Source organism: Leptodactylus fuscus, chromosome 2, assembly GCF_031893055.1.
Source record: "Leptodactylus fuscus isolate aLepFus1 chromosome 2, aLepFus1.hap2, whole genome shotgun sequence".
Lineage (NCBI taxonomy): Eukaryota > Metazoa > Chordata > Amphibia > Anura > Leptodactylidae > Leptodactylus > Leptodactylus fuscus.
Window position 1 is genome coordinate 88,254,841 of NC_134266.1, and position 27,550 is coordinate 88,282,390.

Below are 27,550 nucleotides of genomic sequence, written 5' to 3' on the forward strand. Positions count from 1 at the left end.
TTCTCATTTTGTCTCTCATAGTTGAGGTCTACCTATGATGTAAATTACAGACGCCTCTCATCTTTTTAAGTGGTGGAACTTGCACTATTGGTGACTGACTAAATACTTTTTTGCCCCACTGTATATATGTTTTTTGTAAAGTGTGATTCAATCATATTCAGGCCGTTCTGGTTGTATAAAATTGATCTGCAAGGCGCTGTTGTACAACACAGACAAATCTGATATATTATACTGTACACTAATACTATAATTTAGATGTGTATGCTGAATGCCCACACAATTTAACATCATCCCACATATGTTCATATTCATTATAGAGCAGACAATAGAGTTTTACCACACACTACAATAATAGAAAGATATGAGTGTAGGTAATTAAATAAGAATGTGGTTTCATATTTATCTACCATATGCATCATAATGCATTGTCCTACATATAGGTAAAATAATCACAAGTATATTAGATCTTCTTATAGTGCCTATAGTTATGGCTATCAGCTACTGTCCATCATAAATCCGCTGCCCATAGACTTCAATGTTAAAAAATAACGGACACTTGCTCTCCTTCAAGACTCCATTTTTTCAAACAGACACAAAAGTCCTGCACGTAGGATTGTTTGTGCGCTGGAAACAAACGGACTTCTGACGGTTTGGGTGTAAACGGACACTAACGGACACAAGATAAATCCCATTGAAATGAATGGAAATTGTAGTGGATTACTGACGGTTCAACTAGTGTCCATAGCTAAAATCTTGTAACAGACAATAGCTACAAATACTATTTACGGTCAGGAATGGTAGTGGGAATGCCCCTATGGATAGATGATGTTAAAGGGGTTATTCACTTTAGACCATCCTTTGATAATAGATTGATCACAAAGTATCTGCCTGCTGGAAGCCTCAGCAATCATCTGAAATCTGTTGGAAAAAAGGCAATAATGCTAGGGTAACTGGATTACAGAGCTGCACTACTAAATCACAGCTAAGTACACAACCTTTATTTAGATCTTTGATCATATAATTTAGATCTTCGATCATATAATAGATAATGAGGAATTCAGTGCACCGTCAGCTTTCCAGCAGTATATAGAACTGCCTGTGCCCAATCTGATGAAAGGTCCTCTTTAAAACAGATCAAGTATCTCTGTCATGGCTCCATTATAAATAAAAGTGATGACTCTAATGAAGACAGGATCCTATACCTTTTGATCAAATACTCATTGAGCGGCTGTAAAAGAACAATTACTTTAGTAATTTTAGATATTACAAAACTTAAAGCACAAACTGCACTTAAGTAAAACATTACGAAATCCTGTCTTGGCACTTGCCAAATTTATGTTTATATTGGGTAGTTACCAAATTTCTCTTCAGCCAGGCTAAAAATATTTCTATAAATATGACCTGTTCAGTGTGTACCGAAACCGGAGTTTATTACACCAAGTGCTATTGAGCAATTTGCTCCGATTGATTGATCAGTAAAACATGTTTCCCAGCTGAATCACCGGCCGCTGCTCTTCTTTGTAATAGTGTGAGCAAGTGACATGTAATCTCTAATGGACTTCAGACAATTACATAAATGGCAAATGCCAACACGTCTCTAGTAATTGTACAATGAAGTCACCTTTTACGTATAGTATTGTGTGTTTGGTCAGATCCATGTGCATCCATGTATCATAGTAATTGGGCAACTTTTTTATGGTATTGTAAAAGGAAGTGTGATTGTTTCATTTTCTTAGATTTTCCACAGTATATTCCAGAACAATCATAATACGTCATACTTATAATACTATCAGCTGTATGGCAGTAGATTACAGAAGTAAATGCAAGTTTTTACAGTGTCACAATACAACATTTACAAAATGTGGATAAACTGCTGCTAAAAAAATATTTATTAATGTAATGAAAATCAATTATGGATGTCAAATCTTGCTGTTGAATTTCTGCTTTGACACCACGGTTCACACGACTGCTGAGGGCAATCAGCAGCCTCAGGAAGGGAATAAGGGACATCACAGGTAGTGGCATCCCTAGTTCACTTCTTGAGGCCACTGATTGGCCTCAGCGGTCATGTACAGCGTGTACATCCGCCGGAAGACAACAACGGAGCTGCAGGACTGAACCGTGCAGATAGGCGCTGGTACACCAGGACAGGTGAGTATGGTTTTATTTTCTTTAACATCCCTGGCTTACTTAATAAATAAAATTTTAGCCTGGACAAACCCTTTAAACCCTGTGAACGGAAAAATAAAAAAGTTACGGGATTTGAAAACATGGAGTCAAAAGCAAAGTGGAAAATTTAAAAATGCCTGCGGCGGGAATGACACAATTGCCCCTTCTTAATGTTGTCTGACCGGTACATTTGCGCCTTTTTCGCCCCTTTTTAAAAAGTTGCAAGTCATTAATACAGTATGAAATGGATCTTCACTTAGGTTATGCCTCTCTTCCCATGACAAAAAGTAAAAGTGGTGAGGACAGCATTAGACCTGGTAAAAGAGGCGCAAATGTGTCATAAATGAAGAGCAGGAAAGAAAAAGACCACAAAAGGAGCAATTTATGCCAAAAAAAAAAGGCACACGTAGCTTGAATGGCTGGGTTTTGCTTAAGAACTACACACAGTGTTTAATAGCAGTAATGAGTAGCACATATCACTATGAATTCACCTGTATGCTAACGGACATTCAATTGAAAACCCCTGATTCACTGGCATGGTAGAAATGTGCTACTTATTACTGCAATTAATACCTGCATGCCATTCTTTAGTAGAAATGTGCCATGTGAATGCAGCCTTAAGCTCCTATCATTTGATATTAATCACCACGTGTTACATTAAAATTAAATCACTCTTCTGCAACAACTTAGCATTATGCACAGTCTGTAGATCAGTGGTGTAACTAGCAATGAATGGGCACTCCAGCAAACTTTTGACTTGAGGCCCTCTACATATTGCCCTCTTCCTGGCCTCCACTCAGTATATAGCCCCATTTACACACACTATAATGTCCCAAAGTGGTCTCCATATAGTATGATGTTCCATAGCAGCTCCTTTACACAGTGTAATGTCTCATAGCAGCCCCTCCACACAGTATAATGTTCCATAGTGGCCCATCCACACAGTATAATGTCCGACAGTGGCCACTGCACACAGCATTATGCCCCGCAGTGGCCCCTGCACATAGTGTTATGCCCCACAGTGACCACTGTACACAATATTATGCCCCATAGTGGCCCCTGCATACAATATTATGCCCCATAGTGGCCCCTGCACACAGCATTATGCCCCGCAGTGGCACCCGCACATAGTATTATACCCTATAGTGGCCCCTGCACACAGTATTATGTCCCATATTGGCCCCTGCACACAGTATTATGCCCCATAGTGGCCCCTGTACAAAGTGTAATGCCCCATTGTGGACCACTCATGAACAATTATTATACTCTGGGGTCTTTCGGACCTAAGAGTATAGTGATCAGAGGCCCAGAGCAGGATCCAAACAAAAAAAAAAAAACAATGTTACTTACTTCTCCCAGGGAAACACTACCGGTAGTGGCCTATTAAAAAAAACAAAAAAAAAACATCAGGGGTCCCAGGCCCTGTGGCGGCTGCTACTGCTGCTACTCCGGTATTTACGCCACTGCTGTAGATGTACCCCATCTGGACCTTAAGAACTCAGTACTAACACTCCTGTATTTCTTTTTCACACAATGTTGTTCTTTTCTGCTATGGTACAGACAATAATTATACACATTATTTACAAGAAACTTCTTTCTTAGGAATAATTTCCACTTCCTTTTGTAAACAACACTTACACAATAGCAAATGGCTTATTCAGCAGGCGTAACACTACAATGAGCAGAAACAACCACCTTTGTGATGAAATACTTCACAGGAGACTTTGTGCAGGCTTATATCTGATCTTTATTACTTATATTATTAGCAAATATATGCACACCAAAAGTAAATAACTTGCCGTAAGTGTGTTAGCCTGTGTATGTGTATGTCATGCTCCATATTTTATATCTATACACATACACTACTTCACATTATTTGATTATATCATATATCTATACATATACACTACTTCACTTATTTGATTGCTTAAACTCAAGTCATTGCTGGGTATAACAATGGAGTTTAATAAATGAACAAACAAGAATGCTGTCAAACATCTTGTGTCATATGTTGGGGATTCAGTCTTCTTAGCCTGTGCATTTATTACAGCTCTACATCAGGACATGTTACTTATATACTCGATTACTACCGTATACTCACTTACTATCTCTGTATATACTAGTCCCAGCCTACAGCCTATGCTTATTAAATATTCTTCCTTTCTTCGCTGTTAGCTGTAATAACCAGATTCATGCTTTAAAAGATGACAATTATAGGTTGCTGAAATCATTGGGTACTCACCGTCTACTTATTTATGCCACTTAGAAAGTTACAATAGGCAAGGAGAAGGCTTGATATTTCTAGAAATAGAATGGCTTGTTGTTACAAGCTGGTATAATTTGTAGAGAAAGGTATATGCAGTATATAGATATTTATAGAAGGACAGGTTGGGTTGTGAGAGAGGAAAACAGCTGTGAAATACGTCCATCCTGCACCTGAAGGCGTGGGGGACCTTAATGCTCTTTATCATTGCGGGCCTTAGTGCAGGGTCTCTGCTAAATAATACTAATGCTATGGCTGCCATATTTAAATACCCAACATCTGCTGTACTATTAAGGTGGATATTGGGAAGGGGTTAAAGAAATATGTAGTAAGAAAGTTGAATAGAGAGAGAGAAAATTTCTCATATTTGCGTGTCATTCTTAGACATGGGTCATGCTAATGTTTGTTTTTTTTTTAATAAATTCTTTATTTATAATCAATATACAAAATAAATAAACCATACAACAAACCATAACAAGACAGGACCAGATCACTAGGGCCTGCCAGACCAAAACACAACAGGGAGGAGAAAGGAAGGGAGGAGGGGAGGAAGGGAAGGAAAGAGAGAGAGAAAAGCAGACGGCCCCGGCTCCCAACCACCTGCGTACAGGCTGCAGAATAACGTCAACCAACCAGGTCTCTGTATGTCTGAGTACCCTGGAAGAAGATCCATGGAATCCAGGCATCCACGAAAGCCCACGTGCATCTCGAAGAGACGCAGTGAGATCTTCCATGTCTCTAATATCCTCCACCTTATGGATCCAGTGATGGAGGGAGGGCGGGTTGCGCAATATCCAGAGCGCCGGGATACACGCCCTGGCAGCATTAATCAACTGTCGCAGGAAGAGTTAGAATTTTATATCCCGCCTCTTGATACTTACTGGCTATCGAACTCTTATGAGCGAAGTCAACAATTCTGGCACACTGTGAGTCAGTGAAGGACAGGTTTAAGTCCATCTCCCATTTAGCCAAGTAGCAGGGTCGATGGCCCAGAGGAGGGGAAACCAAGAGCAGATAAAAATCAGAAGGAGAGTGCCTGGCCGGGCTATGCTAATATTCTCTATATATTGTTCCAATTTTAGTATACTGTATGCGCTTATGAAGTGAGCCCAAAATCAACAGCTATTTTTCAGTTTTTGGGGGTTTTTTTACTCCCCACCTTCCAGAATTTAGAACTATTTATTGTACTGTCACAGAGCTGTATGGGGGCTTATTGTTTGCAGGACAGATTGTACTTCATAACCATACTATTTAATATTCCATATGATGTACTGGGAAGCTAAAAAAAAAATTCAGAATGGGGTGAAATTAGAATAAAACTGCAATTGTGCCGTTTTCTTATGGATTTTGTTTTTACACCATTCAATGTGCAGCTAGAATGACAGGTTTCCTATATTCCATAAGTTGGTATGAACATGCCGATACCGAAATTTAATAGGTTTTTTTTTGTAATTTTAATGTAAAAAATGTAGAATTTTGAAAAATAAAAAAATAAAGACACCCATGACCCATATATGAGATGTGCAAGGTGTTTTTGTTTTTTGTTTTTGTTTTTTTGCAGAGCTAAATGTACTTTTTATTTATATCATCCTGGGGATCGTCTGATTCAAATTTGTATTCAAATTTTTCAGGGGTAAAAATGGCCATTTTAATTTTCCTGCTATGTTTATAGGGAAGGGATTATCTTGTGATAATGATAATTCAGTTTTATTGTTACAAATCCAACAATTATAGATTCAATGATCATACTTCTGCTAACAAATCATTGGATATATAATTGTTGCATTTGTAGCAATGAAATGTAATCATCATTATCATAGGTGTATGCTGTGCTATCCTTTGAGCTGCGTTATTGGATATCTATCCTGACCATGAACACCATGACCTCAACTAGTCTGATCACTAATAAAATATACTGCAATGTCTCTCCTGCTACTGCTAAGCTGATATCTCTGAACTTTGGCTTTCAGACAAGTACTTTCCTTATCTAGGCATTAACCTATGTAACTCCCTTTAAATGAAATTACTCCATACTCCTAAAGGATCAGGTTACATGGCATTGCCCCAAGTTTTCTTGAATAGGATGTGTCCACTCAGTCAAAGTGGTTACCCTACTCAACATCCTGTACTTTTTATGCACCCTCCCAACTCCGATATCCTCTGCTTCCTCAACTTACCTTCAAACAGCGATAGTCAACTTTATTTGGGCCTATAAAAGACCGCATATAAGACACTGTGTCATGTATTTTCATAAGACGTTGTTCAAACTATCAGTTCCTCATCTTCATAGGTGTTCTCAACTAAGGGCTATCTTAATGAACACAACCGCCCCCAATGGGTAACATTGGAATCTGCATTGGTAGCCCTGACCTTCTTACAGGGCCTCTGACATGCAGTATTACAGTATGTCGCTTGTCAGCAAGGTGTTGGTTGGTCTATTTATGTGGGATTCCTCCCATACTTCAAAGACATACTGATAGGGAATTTAGATTGTGAGCCCTATCTGACACAGAGTTGACAATATCTGAACAGTGCTGCGGGATGATGGCCCTGTCTATTAGTTCTTACATTCTTGAAAAGTATTTCCACTAACTCACCATGGAGCCCTTTCCTGCATATTTGCTGTCCTAAACATCTAATCTGTGCATGGATGTACTTTGTCTCTCATTGACAACAATATGAAGTGACATAAATATAACACGAAGAAAAATAGAAAAAGAGATAAATAAAATATGCAGAAAATCGTAGATGAAATTCTATTTCTACGTCTCCACTTCTTTTATTTCTGTACTACATTCTCTAAGGAGATTGGTGCTACGTGGTAACCCTGCTGATGTCATTTCCCATATGAGATGCTTGCAACTGTTTCATATTAACTGAAAGGATAGTGGAAGTATCACAGCAATTCTTGGTATAAACCTGGTATAAGAGACCATATGGGCATTGTACACTTAGGGGTAGTTTATAGGAACTAGTGCTTGTTCTTGCATTCAGTTAACTTATATGTTGAGTGTAATGTCACTGTGCACTCCTGAACCAGAAAGTCCATTCCTATACTGTGACAGGACGCTGATTAGTTCATATTGCACACGCTGAGCACTATTCTCCCTAATGCTGAAGTGCTGCTCCTGCATTTAGCCCAATGCTAGAAAATTCTGTGACATCACTTATGACATAGCAAGGATTCCCCAGCACTGAAGGATTGAAGAACTGCTAACTGTTAACAGTGACCTATTGGGCTGGTACCATTAGATCCCTGTTATTTGTGATACCCTTATAATGAAACAAAAATACGGAAAAATTGTAAAATGTTAGAAATAAATCAATTAAAAATAGAAAAAAAAATTAAAGGAAAAAAGTATAAAGGAAAAACCTTGTAAACCTACATATACACAAAAGCATTTTGCATGGGCATCAGGTGTTCATGCATTATTACATTTACGTAGAGTGTATGTTACACCAAAAATAAAGTAATTACCCCCACCACCAATTTTAGTCTGGTCTACACCCACCCAATTTACTTAGTGCCTTTACTAAAAGGTTTCTGTCCTTGGACGATTATCATGTACAGAGGCTATATCCAAGGCTAAGGGATAGAGAGACTTTTAAAGCTAAAGTAGGGGTTCTCAGTGCCATATGTTCCAAACAGTACACATACTATACATTCAAATAGAGAAAAGTGCACTGAGCTGATCAAGTCTGAGGTGGTCTTTACCACTGAGAGAAATTGGTTCTGAATAGCTGCAGTAATCCAAAATAACCCCTCTCAGGGGAAAGAATAATAATAAACACAACCTATAGGAAGGACCCTAGGGTCCAGCCAAAAAATAGACCACTGCGCTGAACCAATGTCAAGACAACTCTAAATATTTATTGGATGACACACAATAGAGTTAAAAACGCAACGCTGAATTCCCAGCGTTTCGGGGTGACTACCTCCTTTTTCAAGTGATAAATTATACGGAGCAAAGTTGAACCTGGATGTCCAGTGCCAAATCCTCACTTTATTGAGCTTCACCTTATACCTAACTCGCCTCCTTCGGCTGCACTATGGAGAAGCCAAACACGTTTTTCCTCACCCGGAAGGGTGAGGAAGAAGGGTTCCAGGGGAGGAAAAACGTGTTTGGCTTCTCCATAGTGCAGCCGAAGGAGGCGAGTTAGGTATAAGGTGAAGCTCAATAAAGTGAGGATTTGGCACTGGACATCCAGGTTCAACTTTGCTCCGTATTTTTTATCACTTGAAAAAGGGGGTAGTCACCTCGAAATGCTGGGAATTCAGTGTCGCGTTTTTAACTCTATTGTGTGTCATTCAATAAATATTTAGAGTTGTCTTGACATTGGTTCAGCGCAGTGGTCTATTTTTTGGCTGTACCCTAGGGTCCTTCCTATTGGTTGCGTTTATTATTATCACATACTATACATGTCACCAGTATATATACACTAGAGAATTTTGAGAATTTATTTTAGGGTAAATTTTCTTTACTCTTTAGCAATGGAAAATTAGAAACTGTATTTTTTCTTGTTTTTCCCTGAAAATGATCCTACAAAGATAATATTTTCTTCAATTTTAAATAATAAAAAGCAGCATGTGTCCTATAAAAATGCAACAACACATTTTATCCTAAAAATTAGAAAAAAAAAAAAAAATCACCTTTAAAATGCAGCATTTCTAAAGATGAAGTTTTTGTCTGGTTTTGAAGTACCAAAACAGTCCCGATCGAAAGGGTTAATTCCTGAAAAACAATTTAATATCCATTCAGTTAAATTTGAATACAATCAGGAATATTTACTATTGATAATATGCCAGAATTTTTTTTACATAATTTGTCCCAAAACTTGGGTATGTATCTTACACCACATTTATTCAAGGTTTTTTTTTGACCCTACAAGATTTAGGACATTTCCTTTGGATACATCATTAACTGAAGAGTCAAGCACCAAGCAAAACACTACAATATATCTTTAAGGCCGGGGCCCCACAGGATGTAAACACCGCGATTTGCCCGCAGCGGAGACGCTGCGGGAAAAATAGCGGCGTTTTACAGTGCAAGCAAAGGGGATGGGATTCATGTGAATCCCATGCCTACTTTGTGGAAGAAATTGCAGCGCGGACACACGGCAATTTGCAAAGTCGTTGCGGCTTTGCAAATCGCAGCATGTCAATTTTATCTATGGAAACGCCGGCGGCTTTCCCGTAGATATAATGTTAAGAGAAAGTCCGCAGAGGAAAACTCTGTGAACTTTCTCTTAAAAGTGCTGCGGAAAGAACCACAATGCGATCATGCAGCAGTACTTCCCGCAGTGCTTTATCACTGTGATTACGGCCCGTAGAGCCTTTAGCCTAAAGATGGCTTTAGCTGCTTTAGGCTGCGTTTTTTTTATCCAAAACCAGGAGTGGATTAAGCAGGAGGTAGAAGTATAAGAACTTCCTATATATTTCCCATTCCTTTTGTAGCCATTCTTGGCTTTGGCTAGAAAATCGCAGGAAATCTGCAACAAAAAAAACCTGTTTCCACAACATAGTGCCTCAGGCTTAGATTCTTTTGGACAGTCTTTGTTTTTATCTGACAAGTGGGTGGGGCTTGTTGTAAAAGGGATGGAGTTTGTTGAAATGAGGATGGAGCTTAATATCCAACATTGTGTGCCAAAAAATGTTCTAAAATTTTGGTATATTTTTTGTCGAAAAGACAAATAGGTGTTCATGTCTTGCGACCCAGTTGGCTGTTATACAAGGCATGACAGGTGTCAATTTTTGCACAAAAAAAAATTTGACGTCTTGGCATTCCTTGCTATGCTGTAAAACATAGACGGAGCAAGTAGGGATCAAAGTGGGTCAGAGTGAACAACGTAAAATGATGTAAGTTAAAGCTGAAATCTTGATCTGTCCCTTGCTGGTGTAGATTTCATTTCTGGTGTATGATACACCAGGATTCTTAAAATTCACTTATACTTGAAATTTTAATCCATCCATTTAAGTTGCTTATGAAGGATCTTCCTTTGAATTAACATTCCCATAATGTTCTTGGAAAGATTGTCCTTTGTGGAAATAACTGTAATGGCCAATATGGACTAAATTGCATATGGCTTTGTCTCACCAGATGATCATCTGTTCTGAGATTGTTTCAACCATCAACATACTTATATCTTACATGTATGGATATTTTAAGCCTGTTTCAAGAGTTCTGTACTTGTATGTGGCAATTCTTTGTGTATGATAATGTAACATCTCTGCCTGTTCGGGCCTCTGCGCCACCCTCTGCTCGCATGCTGCGGCGCCGGAGGCGTGTGCAGTTTGACAATTTGCTTAAGGTTTTTAGTTGCACTGTGTGAACACGGCTCTAGTCCTTAATTGGATTTGCACCACACCCGTCTTCTGCCAAGGTTGCCTCTGTTCATTAAGTGGTTTATCTGTCTTGCCTGTGATTGACAGCTTTTCTTCCTTTCAGGTTCTGGGCGGGTTCGTCCTTCCCTATTTAGTCTTGGCTCACAGTCACACTGGTGCTGGTTATTGCCCTTGCTTTCTGGTATCGCTTGCTGTTATTTACTTGTATGCTAATCCTTGACCTCTGGCTTTCCTACTGACTATTCTCTTGACTCCGATTTGGCACTGCATCGCTCTCTTGTTACCGAACCCTGGCTACCTGACCTCCCTTTGTTGTTGTACGTCTTGTCTGCGTTTTGTGTTTCACGTATTCAGGGAGGGATTGTCCTCGTGGTTGTCACCTATCACCCAGGATAGGGTCTGGCAATAGGAAGGGAAAGCGGGGGGCTTCAGTTTAGGGCTCACTGTCCCTTGTGCCCCTCCCTCCAGGGTTCACCAGCAGCTTCTGGGGAATTATCATCTGGCTATTCCCTAACAGATAACCTATGAAAACAATGAAAATATGCTCCTTTATATAGCCCCCTTTAGCTTAAAGTAGTTGTCGCCTCCTATCAAGAAATTCTCAATTTGCAAATATTTTGAAGCTTTCAAGCTACACTCCATGTAGGCGGAAATGAGGATCTGTCACTTAACCATGAAACATAATAAATATAGAATGCCACCCACTACATGCTACTTGACTCCACAGCCAGGGGACAAATGAAGGAATGCATCTTACAAGAAGCAGCTCATTGCTTTCAACAGAGAAGATACTCAATTCACCTGTCTTATGATAACTAGGTTAGATTTCCTAGAGTTATTAGATGCTCTAATTTAAATAAATCTTATAAAATACTATGATTGCTTAAAGCAAATGAAACGTACATTCCCAAAGTTCTTCTATAGTCTTCTACTATAATAAAAAGCTTCTAAGATTGTGACAGGTTGTTATTTCCTATGAGTGACTTGTAGTTCATAACCTTGTGCGAAATAACCCCATTGTGTTTCTAGAAGCCAAGTCAGAATGTGTCTTAGCAACACTACAAAAGGTGCGGGGTATTAATGACTGGTTTTGCTTTTTCCAGCATGTCTCTATTGTGAACATCTCAAACTATCAATCTTAAAACCAAGATTTGCTTTAAAAACATTTAAATAGAAGTTATAGACGCAAGAGCTCAAACTTTGAGATGGCGTGTTAGTAGAGAGATTGTGAAATTTTTACTGTGCCCATATTTTTGTTATAAATATTATGAAAATAACATGTTTATACTACAAGTATATTATTTTATTCAAACAGATGACTTATAGCTAGAGGTCAGTAATGCTGCGAAGAAGGGGATTATGTAATTGCTGGAATAGAGGACTATTAATTACTATTATTGTACTAATATGTATTTTTAATTTGATATGTTTGTAAATGCATACTAGGTAATAAATATTGAGCAAGGGGTTAATCTGGTTTCTAGAATCTTAAGTTATTGTTTTACGTTACAGAATCGTAACAATAAATTAAAATCCTAGCAAATTAACATATACATCAGAGAAAGGTTATCTGTTACGAACCAAATGAAGTACAGACATATTAGTTCCAGAAACAAGACACCCTCCCACACACCGTGGCAAACAGAGCTGAGAGTCAGGCGCCCTCCCAAACCAAGCTGAACCTAGCCTCCAGAGGTTTCCACCAGAGCCCCTGATGGTGGAGATGGTCTTACGCCTGGTTCACAATAGCGTATGTATTCCGTCCGGAGAGAGTCCGCATGGAGACCCCCCCCGGACGAAATACAATCACAATTGCAAGCGCTGTGCTGTCAAAGCGCACGAACCCCATAGACTATAATAATATCACACTGTGTGTGAGGATACATTGTGTATCACTGGGGAACATTATAATGTATCGGGGACACTTGGGGGCATTATACTGTATGGAGACACTATGGAGATGGCGACGGTAAAACATGAATTAGAGATGGTGAAGAAACGAGCAGTAGAGATGAGCGAGTACTGTTCGAAATGGCAGTTTCGAATAGCACGCATCCATAGGAATGAATGGAGCCGGCCGGCACGCGGGGGTTAAGCGGCAGGACGCCGGCTCCGTCTGCGTCCATTCATTCCTATGGGTGCGTACTATTCGAAACTGCCGTTTCCACTGTCTGAAAATGTCTTTTGTCGACCAATTCATGAGTTCAGAAGGTACATCTTGTACCAAACACTCTGGTAGCTGCTAACAGATTTTATGTTCACCTATCATATTCGTCATAATAAACTATATATATATAAGTAAATATTTATATAATTTATATTTTTGGAATATTATTCACAGATCTCTAGTGCCAGCTTGGGTGGGAAGGAAATGCACGTGTTCAGTGTATAATTAGTAGGGTGTTCTACAAGGGTGTAGGCTTAGTTTGTCTTTAAGACAGTGCCAAGAATAGGATGGAAAAGAAAGAGTCTTAATTAAATTAGGAGAGGCCAGCACCAGCTAATAGTATATGAACATATATCATGACTTCACCATCAGATTATATTGAGAAACAATAGAATCTAGTTATTACACCTAATGCTTGCACGTGTTTCTGATCTTTCCAATGTCTCAGATGACTGTATTAGTATTTATCCAAGACATTTTTAAAATCTTTAAATTTACATGAATGACAATTTCTTAATATTCCAGATTTGCAAAAAAAACAAATCTGACTAGTTATGCATTAGTGCCTACAGTATGCCTTAACCCCTTCCCTCCACAGCAATTTTTTCGATTTTTGTTTTTTAACTCCCCATATGTTTTACTAGGAAGCTGGGAAAAATTCAGAATGGGGTGGAATTGAGAAAAACTGCATTTGCACAACTTTGAATTTTTAATTCTTTTTTATTATTTTCTAATCACTGATACAATGCATTGCAATGCTAACGTATGGCAATGCATTGTAGAATTGCCTAGAGGAGCCTGTATTAGAACTTGTAAAGTGACAAGCCTGGGAGCCTTCGATAGATTCTCTTTTTGTTAAAAGGAACTGTATTTTTTTTTTTTTAAATAATAGAAGATATAGCAATATATTACTTTTTTATAATGTGTTTTTATTTTATATGTGTACATTTTTTTTATTCTATTTTCTGTTCATGATTATGGGGGCTGACATCTTGCTTCTCCTTTGTTCTGGTAAAAGTATCTAGTGATATGCTTTTCATCATCGTTATGGCCAAAGGCAGCAATAGCTGGAGCTATTGAGGTTTGAGGTTTATGGGAGAGTTTTCTAGGCATGTTCTATGCTGGCAGGGACAGAAGATAAACTGTGACATCATCTATTATCAGTAGTGGATGTAATCATGGGTCACAATGGGTGTTATCTGTAGAGGTGTCAATTTCTGTTGTGATCCTGTCAGACTTGTTTGTGATGTAAATGAGGTTAAAGATGAAATGAAAACCCCTACAGAATTAGCAAGAGTAAGGCTGTTATTAGGATTTATTACAGTGAAAATAGACGGATGTTGTATTCAATTAACTATAAATAGTGACAGGGAGAATTACAAATAAAATAATAAAACATTTAAAAAAAAATATGTTTCCCATAAAAACTTGGTTTAAAATATAGGGCATTTTGGGGACACATTCTCGTTAATGAAAAGAATAGGATAGCATGTAGGACTGTTCTTCCAGTTAAAATGACGGACACCAAGACCTAATGCAATGAACCCCATTATAAGTCAGTTGGGTCTGTTGGTTGTTGAAGCGTCCACTGTATAACTGATTATTCACAGTTTGAACGCCAATGATTAAAAGAAAAATGGGATTAAGACTGAAGATGAGAACTCAGCCTTACAAAAGGAACATCTCCCATTTTCTTAGATGTAACCATTGTCAGTCTCAATGTTGAAGGGATCCTATCACTCAGACACAATTTTTTCTAGGTACCACGTGACGAATAGCCTTTCTTAAGGCTATACGTCTCCTACCTTTCGTTGTCTTCTCAGCGCCCCCATTCGCCTACAATCCCGATTTTTCTCGGTATGCAAATTATCTCTCTCACAGCACCCAATGCTGCGAGAGAACTCTCTCCAGTGCCACCTCCATCTTCGTCAGCAGCGTCCTCTTCAGCATCTTCTTCCGTCAGTGGCTTGTAACTTTCTGGGCCTTGGGCTGAGCAGACTGCGCATGCCCAAAGGCCACGAGGAAATGGCCACTTGGTAAATATTAGTATCAATAAGATCTATATAAACATAGGGTATATGGAGTGAAGGAGCAGACATCCAAGTGGGATGTAGGTGGCAACTGAAATGACCACGTAATGAAGCAGCAATCTAGCTAACAGGAATGCTATATTCTTGTGAACCAATTTGTGTGGGATCCATTTTTCTAACTGACCTATACACCTCAGTGGGTGAATTGCATCCATGAAAACGGATCCAAAAGTCTGATCTGTGAAAAAATAAAACATGTCCAATTTTTTAAATACATCATAGACACCATACAGCTGAGAAACATGGTCACATGAATAAGCTAGAAGGTTGAGGAAAGAATGTCAGGATGTCTTGTCCTGATCTGAGTTGAAGGATAATGTGAATGTAAGATTAGAAGTAATACTGCTAGCATTTAGGAGTATGGCAGAAAGAAAGGGAATAGAAGGGTGCAGGGTCATCACTAAAGACCTAGGCGCTCTGGTGCAAGGTTCAGCTTGGGTCCCTTCAACTTCTTCTCTCACCCTCCATCAGAGTATTAGAGATGTGTGAACTAATTCATCATGAACCAAGTTCGGCACCATGATTCCAAATTGTTTGTTTTTTTAACAAAATCAAACAAATGCTGATTATTTTCAGACAAACTAAAATGGCCACTGCCTCATGTGTTGAGTGGGAAATACAAAAGAGACATGTGTATAAGTCACTAAGTGATGTTTTAGAACCACCTGACATCATCTGATAGCCTCTCAGCCAATAGACAATGGTAGGTGGACACTTTATAGTGCTGATGTCATATACACTGTATCAGTGGTATAACTAGGAATGGCAGGGCCCCGTGGCAAACTTTTGACATGGGCCTCCCCTAAGAGGGGTACGTGGGTGTGCAGCCTGTATGTAAACAAGAGGGTGACTTGGGTTGAAGGGTGTGTACGAGCAAGAAGGGGTATGGGGGTGCAAGCAAGAGGGGAAATGGGGAAGCAAGCTTTGTGCAAGCAAGAGGGGGAATTGAGGTGCAGAATGTGTGCGAGCATGGGGGGGAAATGGGGGTGCAGGCTGTGTGTGAGCAAAAGGGTAATGTGGACGGGGGAACCCCCCATTCCACCACACTCTTGCTCACCCACAGCTTGCACCACCCATTCCTCCTTTTTTCTCACACACAGCCTGCACCCCCACATCACCCTCTTTGCTCACACACAGCCTGCACGCCCATGTACCCTCTTGCTCATACACAGCCTGCACCCCCCATTCCCTCCTCTTGCTCACATAGTCTGCACCCCCATCCCCCTCTTTCACACAAACAGCCTGCACACCCATGTACACCTCTTGCTCACAGTCTGCACCCCCCCATTCCCCCTCTTGCTCACAGGCAGCCTGCAACCCATTCCCCCATTTTACACTAACCTGTACAATCCAGAATAGCTCCACCCACAAAAGACTCTAATCATATTTTAGTAGGCTAAAGGACCTTTGATGACATCATGACACTCTTCAAAGATCCTATAGCCCACTAGTATAGACACCAGCTGAAGGTATCAGGGCTTGGGGACAGCAAGCAGGAGATAGAAATTTCTCCTGCCCGTTGTCATCATGTAAGTGCCGGGAGGCAGGGGCCTGGACAACAGGCGGCTCCTGCTTGGGAACGAAAGTGAAGCCAGCAGTAAATAAGGCCAGTTACCTGCTGGAGTCATTCCAGCAGGTAATGGCCTATTTAAAAAAAAAAAAAGTCTTCAGCGGTAGCGACTGCCACTACCACTGGGCCCCCTAATGTTCCGGGCCCTGTGGCAACCTCTACCGCTGCTACCCCGATAGTTATGCCCCTGCACTGTATAATGTGCTGTGGGCTTGAACTCAAGGGCTTACAATTGTAAGCAAAAGTAACAAATAGAAGAATTTAGTCAGTTATAATCAATGACAAATTAGAGATAGAAATCAGAGATCTGTGCTGCTGTATATAGAGTGATTAAACATACTTTTTACTGACAGTCAGTCCTGCTAGTGAAAAATCTTTTGTTAAGCTTTTTTATTGTAAGCTGCTCATACATACAGTATTGTAGCCTGTGCAGATCTTAAAGAAAGCTAATCTAAAATAATCTAATCTAAGCATTTTTCTTCTTATTCACCTAATATACAGGCTGACAACCTGCACTAATCTGAAAAAAAAAATCTTGTTATTTAATATTTTTTTCTGCTCTACTCACCCAAAGTCTGAAGTGACTCCAGAGTATAATAAATGCAGTTTAATTTTGGATGTGTTCAGCCTGAATGAAATCAAATTCCCCCCTTCCCTCAGGAACTGGGGAAACTGCTACCTGAGGCGAGGTACTCGCCTCGCCTCATGGCAGATTCAGTTCTGCATGTATAAAGATCATAAAATAACTCCTTGGGGGCATGGCTTGGCCATGGAGGAGTGAGGACGCTCGTTGCCTCTGCTCCGTCTCTGGCCCTAGGTGAAAAGCTGCTTTCTCGCTGACCGACACAGCTTTACCTTACCTGATGATGGGGAAGAACCGTAGGCCTTCCCAGCGATCCTCTTCTACCCCTCCGGGACCTTCATCCATCGCCCGCTTCCTTCGGGTGCCGCGCAGTGAAGAGGTCTCCTCGCCGGCCGGATCCAAGATGGCGCCCGCGACTGCGGCCGCTCCACGCGGCCGGCCTGCTGCATCTCCAACTCTCTCCCCGGCTGTCTCCGATGCTGCGGATGGCTCCTCTCCGGTCCCCAGTGATGGCCTGGATGCACTCCCGAGCTGTGGCTCCCGTCCACCAACGCAGCTCCCCTGCAGTCCTATGCTACTCTCTCCTGGTGTGGGTGCCGATGGTCAGGTAGGCCAGGACTCTCCTCTGCCCTCCCTTCTGCCTGCACTTGGTCCAGACAGCTCCTGGCCATCTCTACCGCCTTCTCCTGCTGCCCCTCTGATGTCCCCTGCTCTGGAACCTTTGGCTGCTGCCCCCACGGCCCTTGCCTGGGGTGAGGACGGGTCTGCCTGGCTCCACTCTGGGTCTTCCTCCTCACAGCCGGCCCTTGCATCCTCTCCGGGCCCCTCTGAAGTGCCAATGGCTCCTAGGACAGTGCCCCTGAGTCAACTGGCCCCGGACTGTGACCAGCCTGAGGACTGTAGCCTATCCTCCTTGTCCGCTGCTCCCAGGGGTTCTGGCTCCCTCCCTATTGCTCCCTCTCGGTCTCCCCAGGGCCGTCCAGCGGTGTCTGCTTCCCTGCCGGTCCCTCCTGGATTACCTTCAGCTCCTGTGGATTGTGGGCCTCATTTTTGTATTGCTAATGACTCTTCTGGCTCTGGTGCTCCCCCTGTCTCCATTGCTGATACCCTTGTGGAGTTGCGCCGCCTTAGCGCCCACTTGGCGGCAGTCCCCACCAAGTCTGATATGGAGGATTATGAGCAGTCTTACAAATCGGAACTCTCTGCTGTCCGCTCCTCTGTACAACAACTCGAAACCAAGGTGGATTCCCTTGAGGCGGCCTCTGCCTCTCACGAGACTCAGCTTTCCTCCCATGAGGCTACCATTGCTTCCCACACTCGGCAGCTGCGTTTTCTGTCTGACATGTTGGATGACCTGGAGAATCGCAATCGGCGTAACAACATTAGAGTGCGGGGCCTTCCTGAATCCGTTGAGTCACAACATCTGGATGCTACCTTGCGCACCATCTTCAATTCCATTCTGGGGGCCCCCTTGGATTCACCCATTGAACTTGACCGCGCGCACCGCTCCCTGGGTGCGCACTCTCCTGGTGATAATAGGCCTCGAGATATCATTTGCAGGGTTCACCGCTATCAGCTGAAGGAGGCGATTATGCTCAAAGTCCGGGAAGCCCCGAAGGTTTTGTTTCAGGACACTGAGTTGCAGCTGCTGCCGGATTTGTCTCGCCTCACCCTTGCTAAATGGAGGGCTCTGAAACCCCTCTTGGAAGTGCTCAACCAACATCAGGTCCCGTATACATGGGGCTTCCCTTTCTGCCTGCAGGTCCGTCATGGTGGTCGTGTTATCTCCATGTCCCATCCGGATGAACTTTACAATTTTGCTTCTGCCTTGGGTCTGCCATCGGTTCCTGCCCTCTCCTGGCCTCCGTTCCCTGGTGATCTTCTGTCGGCCCCTCCTGCTCGTCTTCAGCGGCGCTCTGGAAGGCGTCGTAAGACCCGCTCCCCGGAGGGGGCGGACCTGTCTCTGGCTGCTTCTGGCGCTTCCACCTGATTGCTGTAGTGGCTGCTGTCGTTCCTGTTCTTTTGAAGTGGACTCTCTGTCTATTTTTTGGGACATTTGTGGGAGGGTTTCGGGACGTGTTTGACTTATGTCTTTTCCCCTTTTTTGGGGGGGGGTTCCCATCCTTTCCACGGCGTAGTCCTTTTGTTGGGTCCGCCCTTCTTATTCCTTCTGTTTGGACGTAGACGCCCTAGGTGGCGTTGTGTGGACCCCTGATGTTCTAATTTGTTGGTCAGCGTTTTATTCTGTGTCAGTTTATTCGTGATTTTGGTGTTTTCGCCTGGGGCCCTGGGGCGGGGTGCCGGCTTCTTTGTTTGGAAAAGCCCGTTTCCCACCGGGGTCTCCACGCTTTCTGTTGCGTGGTCTTTGGCAACTCTTTTCTTTGCCGTTTCCCCACCTTTTTTTTGTGTGGAGTTCTTCCCTCCACCCCACTTAGTTGGTCTTGTTTGTCTCCCCTTTTTTTTTTCTCGTCTTTGGTGTCTCTTTTCCGTTTGTTTTTCTTCTCCCTTTTCTTTTCTCTTTGGTTCCCCTTGATTGTTCTTCATTTGTCCCTTTGTTGTCTCGTTCTGCTTTTTCCTCTTCTTCCTTTTTTCCTTGGCCATGTCCTCTATTAACTTTTGTACCTTCAATGCTAGGGGTCTCAATGTCCCCCAAAAGCGTAATCAGATTTTGTATCAGTTGCATAAACAGCGCTCACATGTCCTTGTTTTGCAGGAAACCCATTTTAAGAAGGACCGCGTCCCGGATATCCGCAGTCGTCACTTCCCTAAGTGGTTCCACAGTGTTAACCCAGTTGCTAAGTCCAAGGGAGTCTCGATTGCTATCCACCGTTCTCTACAGCATGAGGTTCTGGACACCTGTATCGACCCCGAGGGTAGGTTCCTCTTCTTGAAATTGCGCACCGGTGGTACCACCGTGGCTGGTTGCTACCTCCCAAATCAGGGTCAGTTAGCGTATTGTAGGTCCCTTATCCGCAGATTGGCAGATTTTAGTGAGGGGGTCCTGGTTTTGGGTGGTGATTTTAACTTTGTCCTGGACCCTCAGGTTGACTCCTCTCCCCCGCGCCCCTCCCACGCTCCCTCGCAATTGCGCCGCTTGTTGTCAGCCCTTCATAACTCCCAATTGGTTGATGTTTGGCGCATTCTAAACCCTCAGGGTCGAGATTATACCTATTTCTCCCCGGCTCATAACTCGCATAGTCACATTGACTTTTTCCTGACTAGCCATCATGCCCTTTCATGGTCCCCGGTAGTTCGTATTGACTCGGTCCTTTGGTCGGACCATGCTCCTGTCCATTTGTCCCTGGACATTCCTGGCCTGTCACGGCGCCCCTTTAACTGGCGCTTGAATGAGGGCCTTTTGAAAGACATCCCTTGTAAGGAGGCTGTCGGGGAGACCATTAGGAATTTTTGGCTCGATCATGCTCTTGATCCTACTTCTCTCCCTATGCAGTGAGAGGCTATGAAGTGCGTGGTGAGGGGGGTTCTTATTCAACACGGCGCTCGTCTTAAGAGAGAGCGAGCCGTTGGGGTTACCGCCCTTTTAGACCGTATTCATGACCTTGAGCTGTCTCACAAACAGTCCGGCTCCCGTTCAACCTTTACGGAGCTTCTTAATGCAAGGGAGGAGCTTCGCGCCCTTTTGGACGGGAAATATCTGCGCTTTAGGGACCGCGTTAAGAAACATTACTATGAGTTTGCTGATAAATGTGGTCGTTCGCTGGCTCGTCATCTTCATCCGCGAGATTCCCCTGTGTATGTTCCGCACCTGCGTACTGGGTCGGGTGGTCTTGTTCATAATCCCACTGACATTGCTGCGGAGTTCCGCTCGTTTTATTCAAACTTGTACGATATTCACGGTCATTACGCGGACTTGGATCCGTCGGTGCTTAGAGACAAGATCCGACAGTATGTAGCCGACATTGCTCTTCCCTCTCTTTCTTGCTCTGACGCGGAAGCCCTTGAGTCGCCATTTACGTTGGAGGAAGTCACCGCGGTAATCCAGTCTACTCCTGCGGGTAAAGCGCCGGGACCGGACGGGTTCTCTGCTCGCTTTTATAAATGTTTCAGTTCCCTCCTTTCCCCGGATCTGACGCGGGTGTTTAATAGTGTGGGGGATTCGTCTCCGTTCTCTGCACAATCCTTGTCTGCTCTGATCACTGTGCTTCCTAAGCCTGGTAAGGATCCTGTATGCCCGGGGAGTTACCGGCCTATTTCCTTAATCAATATTGATGTGAAATTGTATGCGAAGTTGTTGGCGAATCGCCTCTCTTCCTTCATGCCCGCTTTGGTTCATAGTGATCAGGTCGGCTTCATTCCGGGTCGGGAAGCGCGTGATAACGTTTGCAAAAATGTTCTGGCCATCTCTATAGCCCGCTCCTCTAAGGTTCCTCTTTGTTTGCTTTCGATCGATGCCGAGAAGGCGTTCGATCGCATTCATTGGGGTTTTCTTCGGGAGACCCTTGCACAGATCGGGGTTGGCTCCGGTTTCCTGGGCAAGATTTTGGCTCTCTATGGGAATGCATCGGCGCGGGTCCGGGTGAACGGAGTGATCTCGGATTTCTTTCCGGTCCGCAACGGTACCCGCCAAGGTTGCCCCCTCTCGCCTTTGCTCTTTGCTTTGGTGATGGAGCATCTGGCGGTGGCGTTGCGTCGTTGCCCCGATGTCCACGGTATACAGTTGGGATCCCGTACGGTTAAAGCGGCGCTATATGCGGACGATCTTCTGCTATATGTCTCTAAACCACGGGTTACGTTCCCGGCGGTCTTACGCGAATTCTCCCGCTTTGGTGCCCTTAGCAATTTTAAGGTCAATTTATCTAAGAGTGAGGCTCTTAATGTCTCACTTCCCCCTTCTGAGGCTGAGTTCCTGACTCGGTCTTTCCCGTTTCGGTGGCAATCCTCCTCCTTCAAATACTTGGGGATCCGCATTTCTCCTGATCCTGCTTCCCTGTTCCAACTTAATTATCTCCCGCTTTTGGATACTATTACCTCTGATCTACGTTCTTATGGAGCTCGTCTCCCCTCTTGGTTTAGCCGCATTCATGCCCTTAAGATGAATGTCCTCCCTCGGTTCCTGTACCTATTCCAGTCCTTGCCCATCCCTCTCCCACGCGTTTTCTTAGCCAGGGTGCAGTCCTTGTTTGGGAAGTTTGTGTGGGGTTCCTCTCGGAGCAGACTTGGGTTCAGTACTCTTGTCCGGCGTAAATATAGGGGTGGCGTTGGTCTCCCGGATGTGCGCCTTTACTATCGTGCCTCGGTTTTGCTTCGTCTGTTCGATTGGCAGTTCCGTCGCCATGATAAGCAGTGGGTTTCCATCGAATTCGATCTGATCTCTTCTTCGCTATCCTCTTGGCCGTGGATCCCTCCGCACTTTCGTCCTAAATCCCCCGGCCTCTACGTTCTCCCTTCGCATTTTCTGAAAATATGGGATCTGGTGTGTTCTTCTGGCCGCTTGGCCCGTGTTCCGGGCCCCTTAACTCCCCTCTTCGACAACCCTATGTTCCCTCCCGGTTGCTCGGTTGACCGGTTCCTCTGCTGGGACCGAGTGGATTATACTTGTCTCCAGGAGGTGGCGGGTGATTCTCCGCTCCTTCCTTTCGCCCAGCTGTGTAGTTCTCATCCTGACCTGCACCTTTCGTGGTTGGAGTACGCTCAACTCCATTCCTTTCTGAAGCAGTTTTCGCTTACTCCTCGCCTCTCTTCTCCTCCATTAGCTCTAGAATCCTATATTGGGCGTCAGACCCCCCCCCCCTCGCGCTCTTTCGCTACTGTATGATGTTCTCCTCTCGGATGTCACTGCGGAACTCCCTCCCTACGTCGCCACTTGGAACGCCGACCTTCCTGTGGGTTTGTCATCTGCGGATTGGGACCGGTCCTTTTTGCTTTCTCACAAGCTGGCCCTCCCGTGTAGCGCTCAGGAGAGGAATTATAAGATTCTGTCCCGGTGGTATAGGTGTCCAGTGCTTCTCCATAGGATTTTTCCTGCTGTTCCGGACTTATGTTGGCGCTGTGGCTCCGCTAGGGGTACTATGTTGCACATATGGTGGGACTGTGACGTTCTGCGCCCCTTTTGGGACGCGGTGTTTTCTTTGTATTCCAGTGTCAGTGGGCGCTCGTTGACTGTCTCTCCTCAGCTGGCACTTCTGTCGGTTATCCCTGGTAAGCTGTCGGAGATTAAGAAGGACCTCCTGGGGCACTTTCTTGTGGCCGCCAGGACCGTCATCCCAAGACACTGGCGCAGCCCTACCCCTCCCTCCTTGATTGAGTTCCTTCAGGAGTTCCTTCTTATTCAGCGGATGGAGACCTTGGTGGCGGAAGATTCCCCTGACTACTCCAAGTTTGAACTTCGTTGGCATCCCTGGGTTATGTTCCAGGAATCGTCTGCCTTCTCTACTGCCTTCGCATGAGTGTGACATGGCCGTCTGTTTTCTTTTCCTTTTCTTCTTTCCTTCTTTTGCTTTCGTTGAGGTTCTTTTAGTCTTTGTCTTGTGTTTGTTTGTTTGTTTCTTGTCTATTCCTTTTCCCTTTTTTCTTTTCTTGTTGGGCTATATCTGGTTTGTGCGGAGGGGGGTCTTTTTGGCCTCCCAGCCCGCGGATTTATATGCTTCTTCATTGTTACCCGACTTCATTTTTGTTGTCCGTTTTGTATTATATTGAAAAATCTTTAATAAAACCCGTTTAAGCATAAAATAACTCCTTGCCAACATCCGATGTAATAGTACGATGCATGCTGGTACTAATATGGCGCTCAAGACCTCAGTGGGCACTATTACTGCCGGGTCTCCACTGTATTACACCATAGAAACACTGCGGCAATGCTCTCTCTGATGACAGGTATTAACTCTCTGTGTGGCCTCTGATCACCATTTGTCCCCCAGTGCATTTTTCCCCTTCTGCTCACCTTTATCTTGAATTATAGCTCCTGCACCACATCATCATGAAAGCCTTCTGGAGGCTCAGAGGCCTTCTATAGGAATATTTTGGCAGGCCTCAATAGTTACACGGTCAATACAGTCTATGGCACAAGTGCTGTAATGATTGCAGGCCCAAGTCCCGTTTTTAAAAATATTTTTAAAGATAAAAAAATAAAATGTCAAATGAAAACTTTCTCTAGAGTGCATTTAAAATAAACAAAAATATAAATAAACACATTAGGCATCCCTGAATCCAAAAATGCCAAAACTATCAAAATATAAAAATATTTTTCCATAGAGCGAACACCATAGCAGTAAAAAAAAAAAAAAAAAAAACAGCCGAATCAGATTTTTTTTCTACATTTCACCTCTCCCAAAAAATTGAACAAAAAGTGATTAGTCTGTCCCTGACCATTGTCATGATAGTGGAGCAAAGAGAGAACGTACTACTTGCTGCTGGCTGGCTGCGGGCCCCCTACCCCTCTGGGCCCAGCTGCAGTCACACTACCTTTGACAGCAATCATTATACCCCTGTGAGTGGCTTAGGTATCAGTGGGGGAAGCCTGGGTACATTCCTCAGTTGATATAGGCTTTTATAATAAAGGCAGGCTGCACATAAATGTGGAGATTGTTAATGACACTGAGGGTGGGTGGGAATAAATCATTTCTACAGGTGGATTTATCAATGTTTGTTTCTAAATACCAGAAGGTTTACAAATAAGATTTAATAAGACTGTCAGGATTGTAATGTGCTTAGCAGTGATCAAAGGGATAGAAGAGGGAGTGCGGTTTGTTTATATATAACATTGCATCCCTATGAGCAATAATACATATGGAATAAAGTAAAATGAAAATGTATCAAGGACAATTCAGGGCACGATAAAAAAAAAAAAAATTGAAAATATGTCCTACAATCCTAGGATTGGTTGCTCCTACTTGAAGCCTGAGAAGCCAGAACTACCAGTCTCTGTTGTCCGCATGTCCCCTTTTGACTTGTGTTGCATGTAAGGTCCCCTTCACGCAGCATAAGCGTGCTGCCCATTTAGACACGTATACACGTGTTCGAGCGTGGCACTTCAAAACAGAGCCCATTGATTTCAATGGGAAGAGCACGTATATGCCGATATATGCGCACTTCTCATTGAAATCAATGGGCTCTGTTTTGAAGCGCTGCGCTCAGACACGTGTATACGTGTCTAAATGAGCGGCGCGCTTACGCCATGTGAAGGGGCCCTAAAATTGTCATGGAGACCTTAAATGAATTCAACTCACTGTTGAGACATACACACATATTAGCTAATACTGAAGTTATGTGGGTTAATCTGCTGCCACACAGGTTCTAAATGCAGCCTTAGGGAGCCTTCACACGGACTTACTCACGGACGGGCTCATTCTGATCATAAAAACACGTTCAGAATGAGCGCGTAAAAAGCAGCTCCCATTGACTTGAATGGGAACCGGCATACGTGTGCTCCTCATTGAAATCAATGGGAGGCTTTTTTCCCTATTGCTTTCAATGTATTGCGTGCGTATCAGATTGAAAGCAATAGGGAAAAAAGCCTCCCATTGATTTCAATGGGGAGCGCACGTATGCCGGCTCCCATTCAAGTCAATGGGAGCTGCTTTTTACGCACTCATTCTGAACGTGTTTTTACGATTAGAATTGAGCGCAGCGTAACTCCGTGTGAAGGCTCCCTTAGAATGGATCAAAAGTATCTCATTGGTTGGAGGCTGACACAGAGCACCCCCATGAGTAGTATGAAGAGTCTGCAATGTTCCTCTTCTCTGCATACCAAGCCAGGACAACGCAATACATTTCTTTCTGTGCAAATCTCCACTACACGTATTGTCAGTGTTTTCTCCCTTATAAATAGTACCCCATGCACAACAGCAGCATGGGATACCATAGCCGCCAGGTGTCTGCTGTTTTATACATCAGATCGCAGACATTAAACCCCCAGGCACCTCGGTCAAAGCTGACCGAGGCGCCATCTTACCGGATCAATGTGGATCACCGACACCCAGATCTACCTCCAGGGCCGGCATCCAGTTGTCTTGACAGCTTGTAAAGGCTCTCAGGCCTATCATGCAATATGTTCTATAATGTCTAATATTGAACACATTGACTCTTATATTACTCTATGTAGCTTGTCATAGAACTGACAGTTTTATGCAATGCATTAGCATTGTAATGCATAGCATTAGTGTTCAGACCCTCTGGGGTTTAAGAACCCTATGGGGTCTAATAAATGCATAACTTTTTTTTTTTTTTTTAATAAAATATAAATAAATAAAAGTTCAACTGAAAAGTACACCTGGTCCCACAAAAAAAAGATTCCTTATGCATTCCTGTACACTGAAGAATAAAAAAGTTATGGGTGTCAGAATATGGTGACTTTTAAAAAGAAAAATGTTTTGGCACAGTTTTGGATTTCTGTTAAGGGGTTAAAATCTAAATAAAAACATAAATTTGGTATCCCCAGAATCACACCAAAACATAGAATACAGGTGACACGTCATTTTGGCTGCACAGTGAACGCTGTAAAAACGAAGCACTTTTTCTTCAAATCTCCCCCATTCTGAATTTTTTCCCAGCTTCCCAGTACATTGTACAGAATAATTAATGGTGGCATCATGAAGAAAAATTTGTCCCGCAAACATTAAGACCTCATATGGCTCTGAGAGTGGAGAAATAAAAAAGTTATGGGGTTTGGTGCTAAATATAAAGCAGCACAATATATAAAAAGTGGGTGCAGGCCCAGAACTCTGATACAGGTCATAAACAGATACGGTAAATATGCAAAAAAAATACTAATACTAAATACTAAAAAATACTAATTTATGTACCCAACATCAGAGTGCAATGTCTCAGCCCCTAATTCAGGGACTTATTTCAGGCCTGAAAATGTACCACTTGATGTTTTCATTTCTACATTGGCGTGCTGTCATTTTTTGCATTAATATATTTGCAGACATAGTTTATATATTCATATATGTGATATATTAATGAATTAAATATTAAAATTCTGTCTGTCTACTGCTGCCTCATAAGGAAATTTACAGTATACAGATTTGTACATCTCCAACTGTAGTCAGAGGAAGAAATTTAAACACTCATGTAGCAAGCTACTCCTAGTGCCACCTACAGGTAGATAGGAAGAGTTGCCTGTTTGCTAGGAATCCAGGAGATTTCCACCAGGATCAGAATTTTTTTTACTGACTTCAGGATATGAAAAAGTTTCTTGAACACATTTGCAAGGGTGCTGGTCAAGTGACCGGAAGATTATGCACAGAGAAGATAAACCTCCATACACATATCATTAAAAGCCAGCCCACTATCTTTGACAAGATAAACCAGAAATCGCACATGTGTACAGTCTGGAAAAGCACAGTAAGGTAATAATATTGATATTTGTCTAGTGCTAGTACATGTTCGAGTCAAACTCTATTC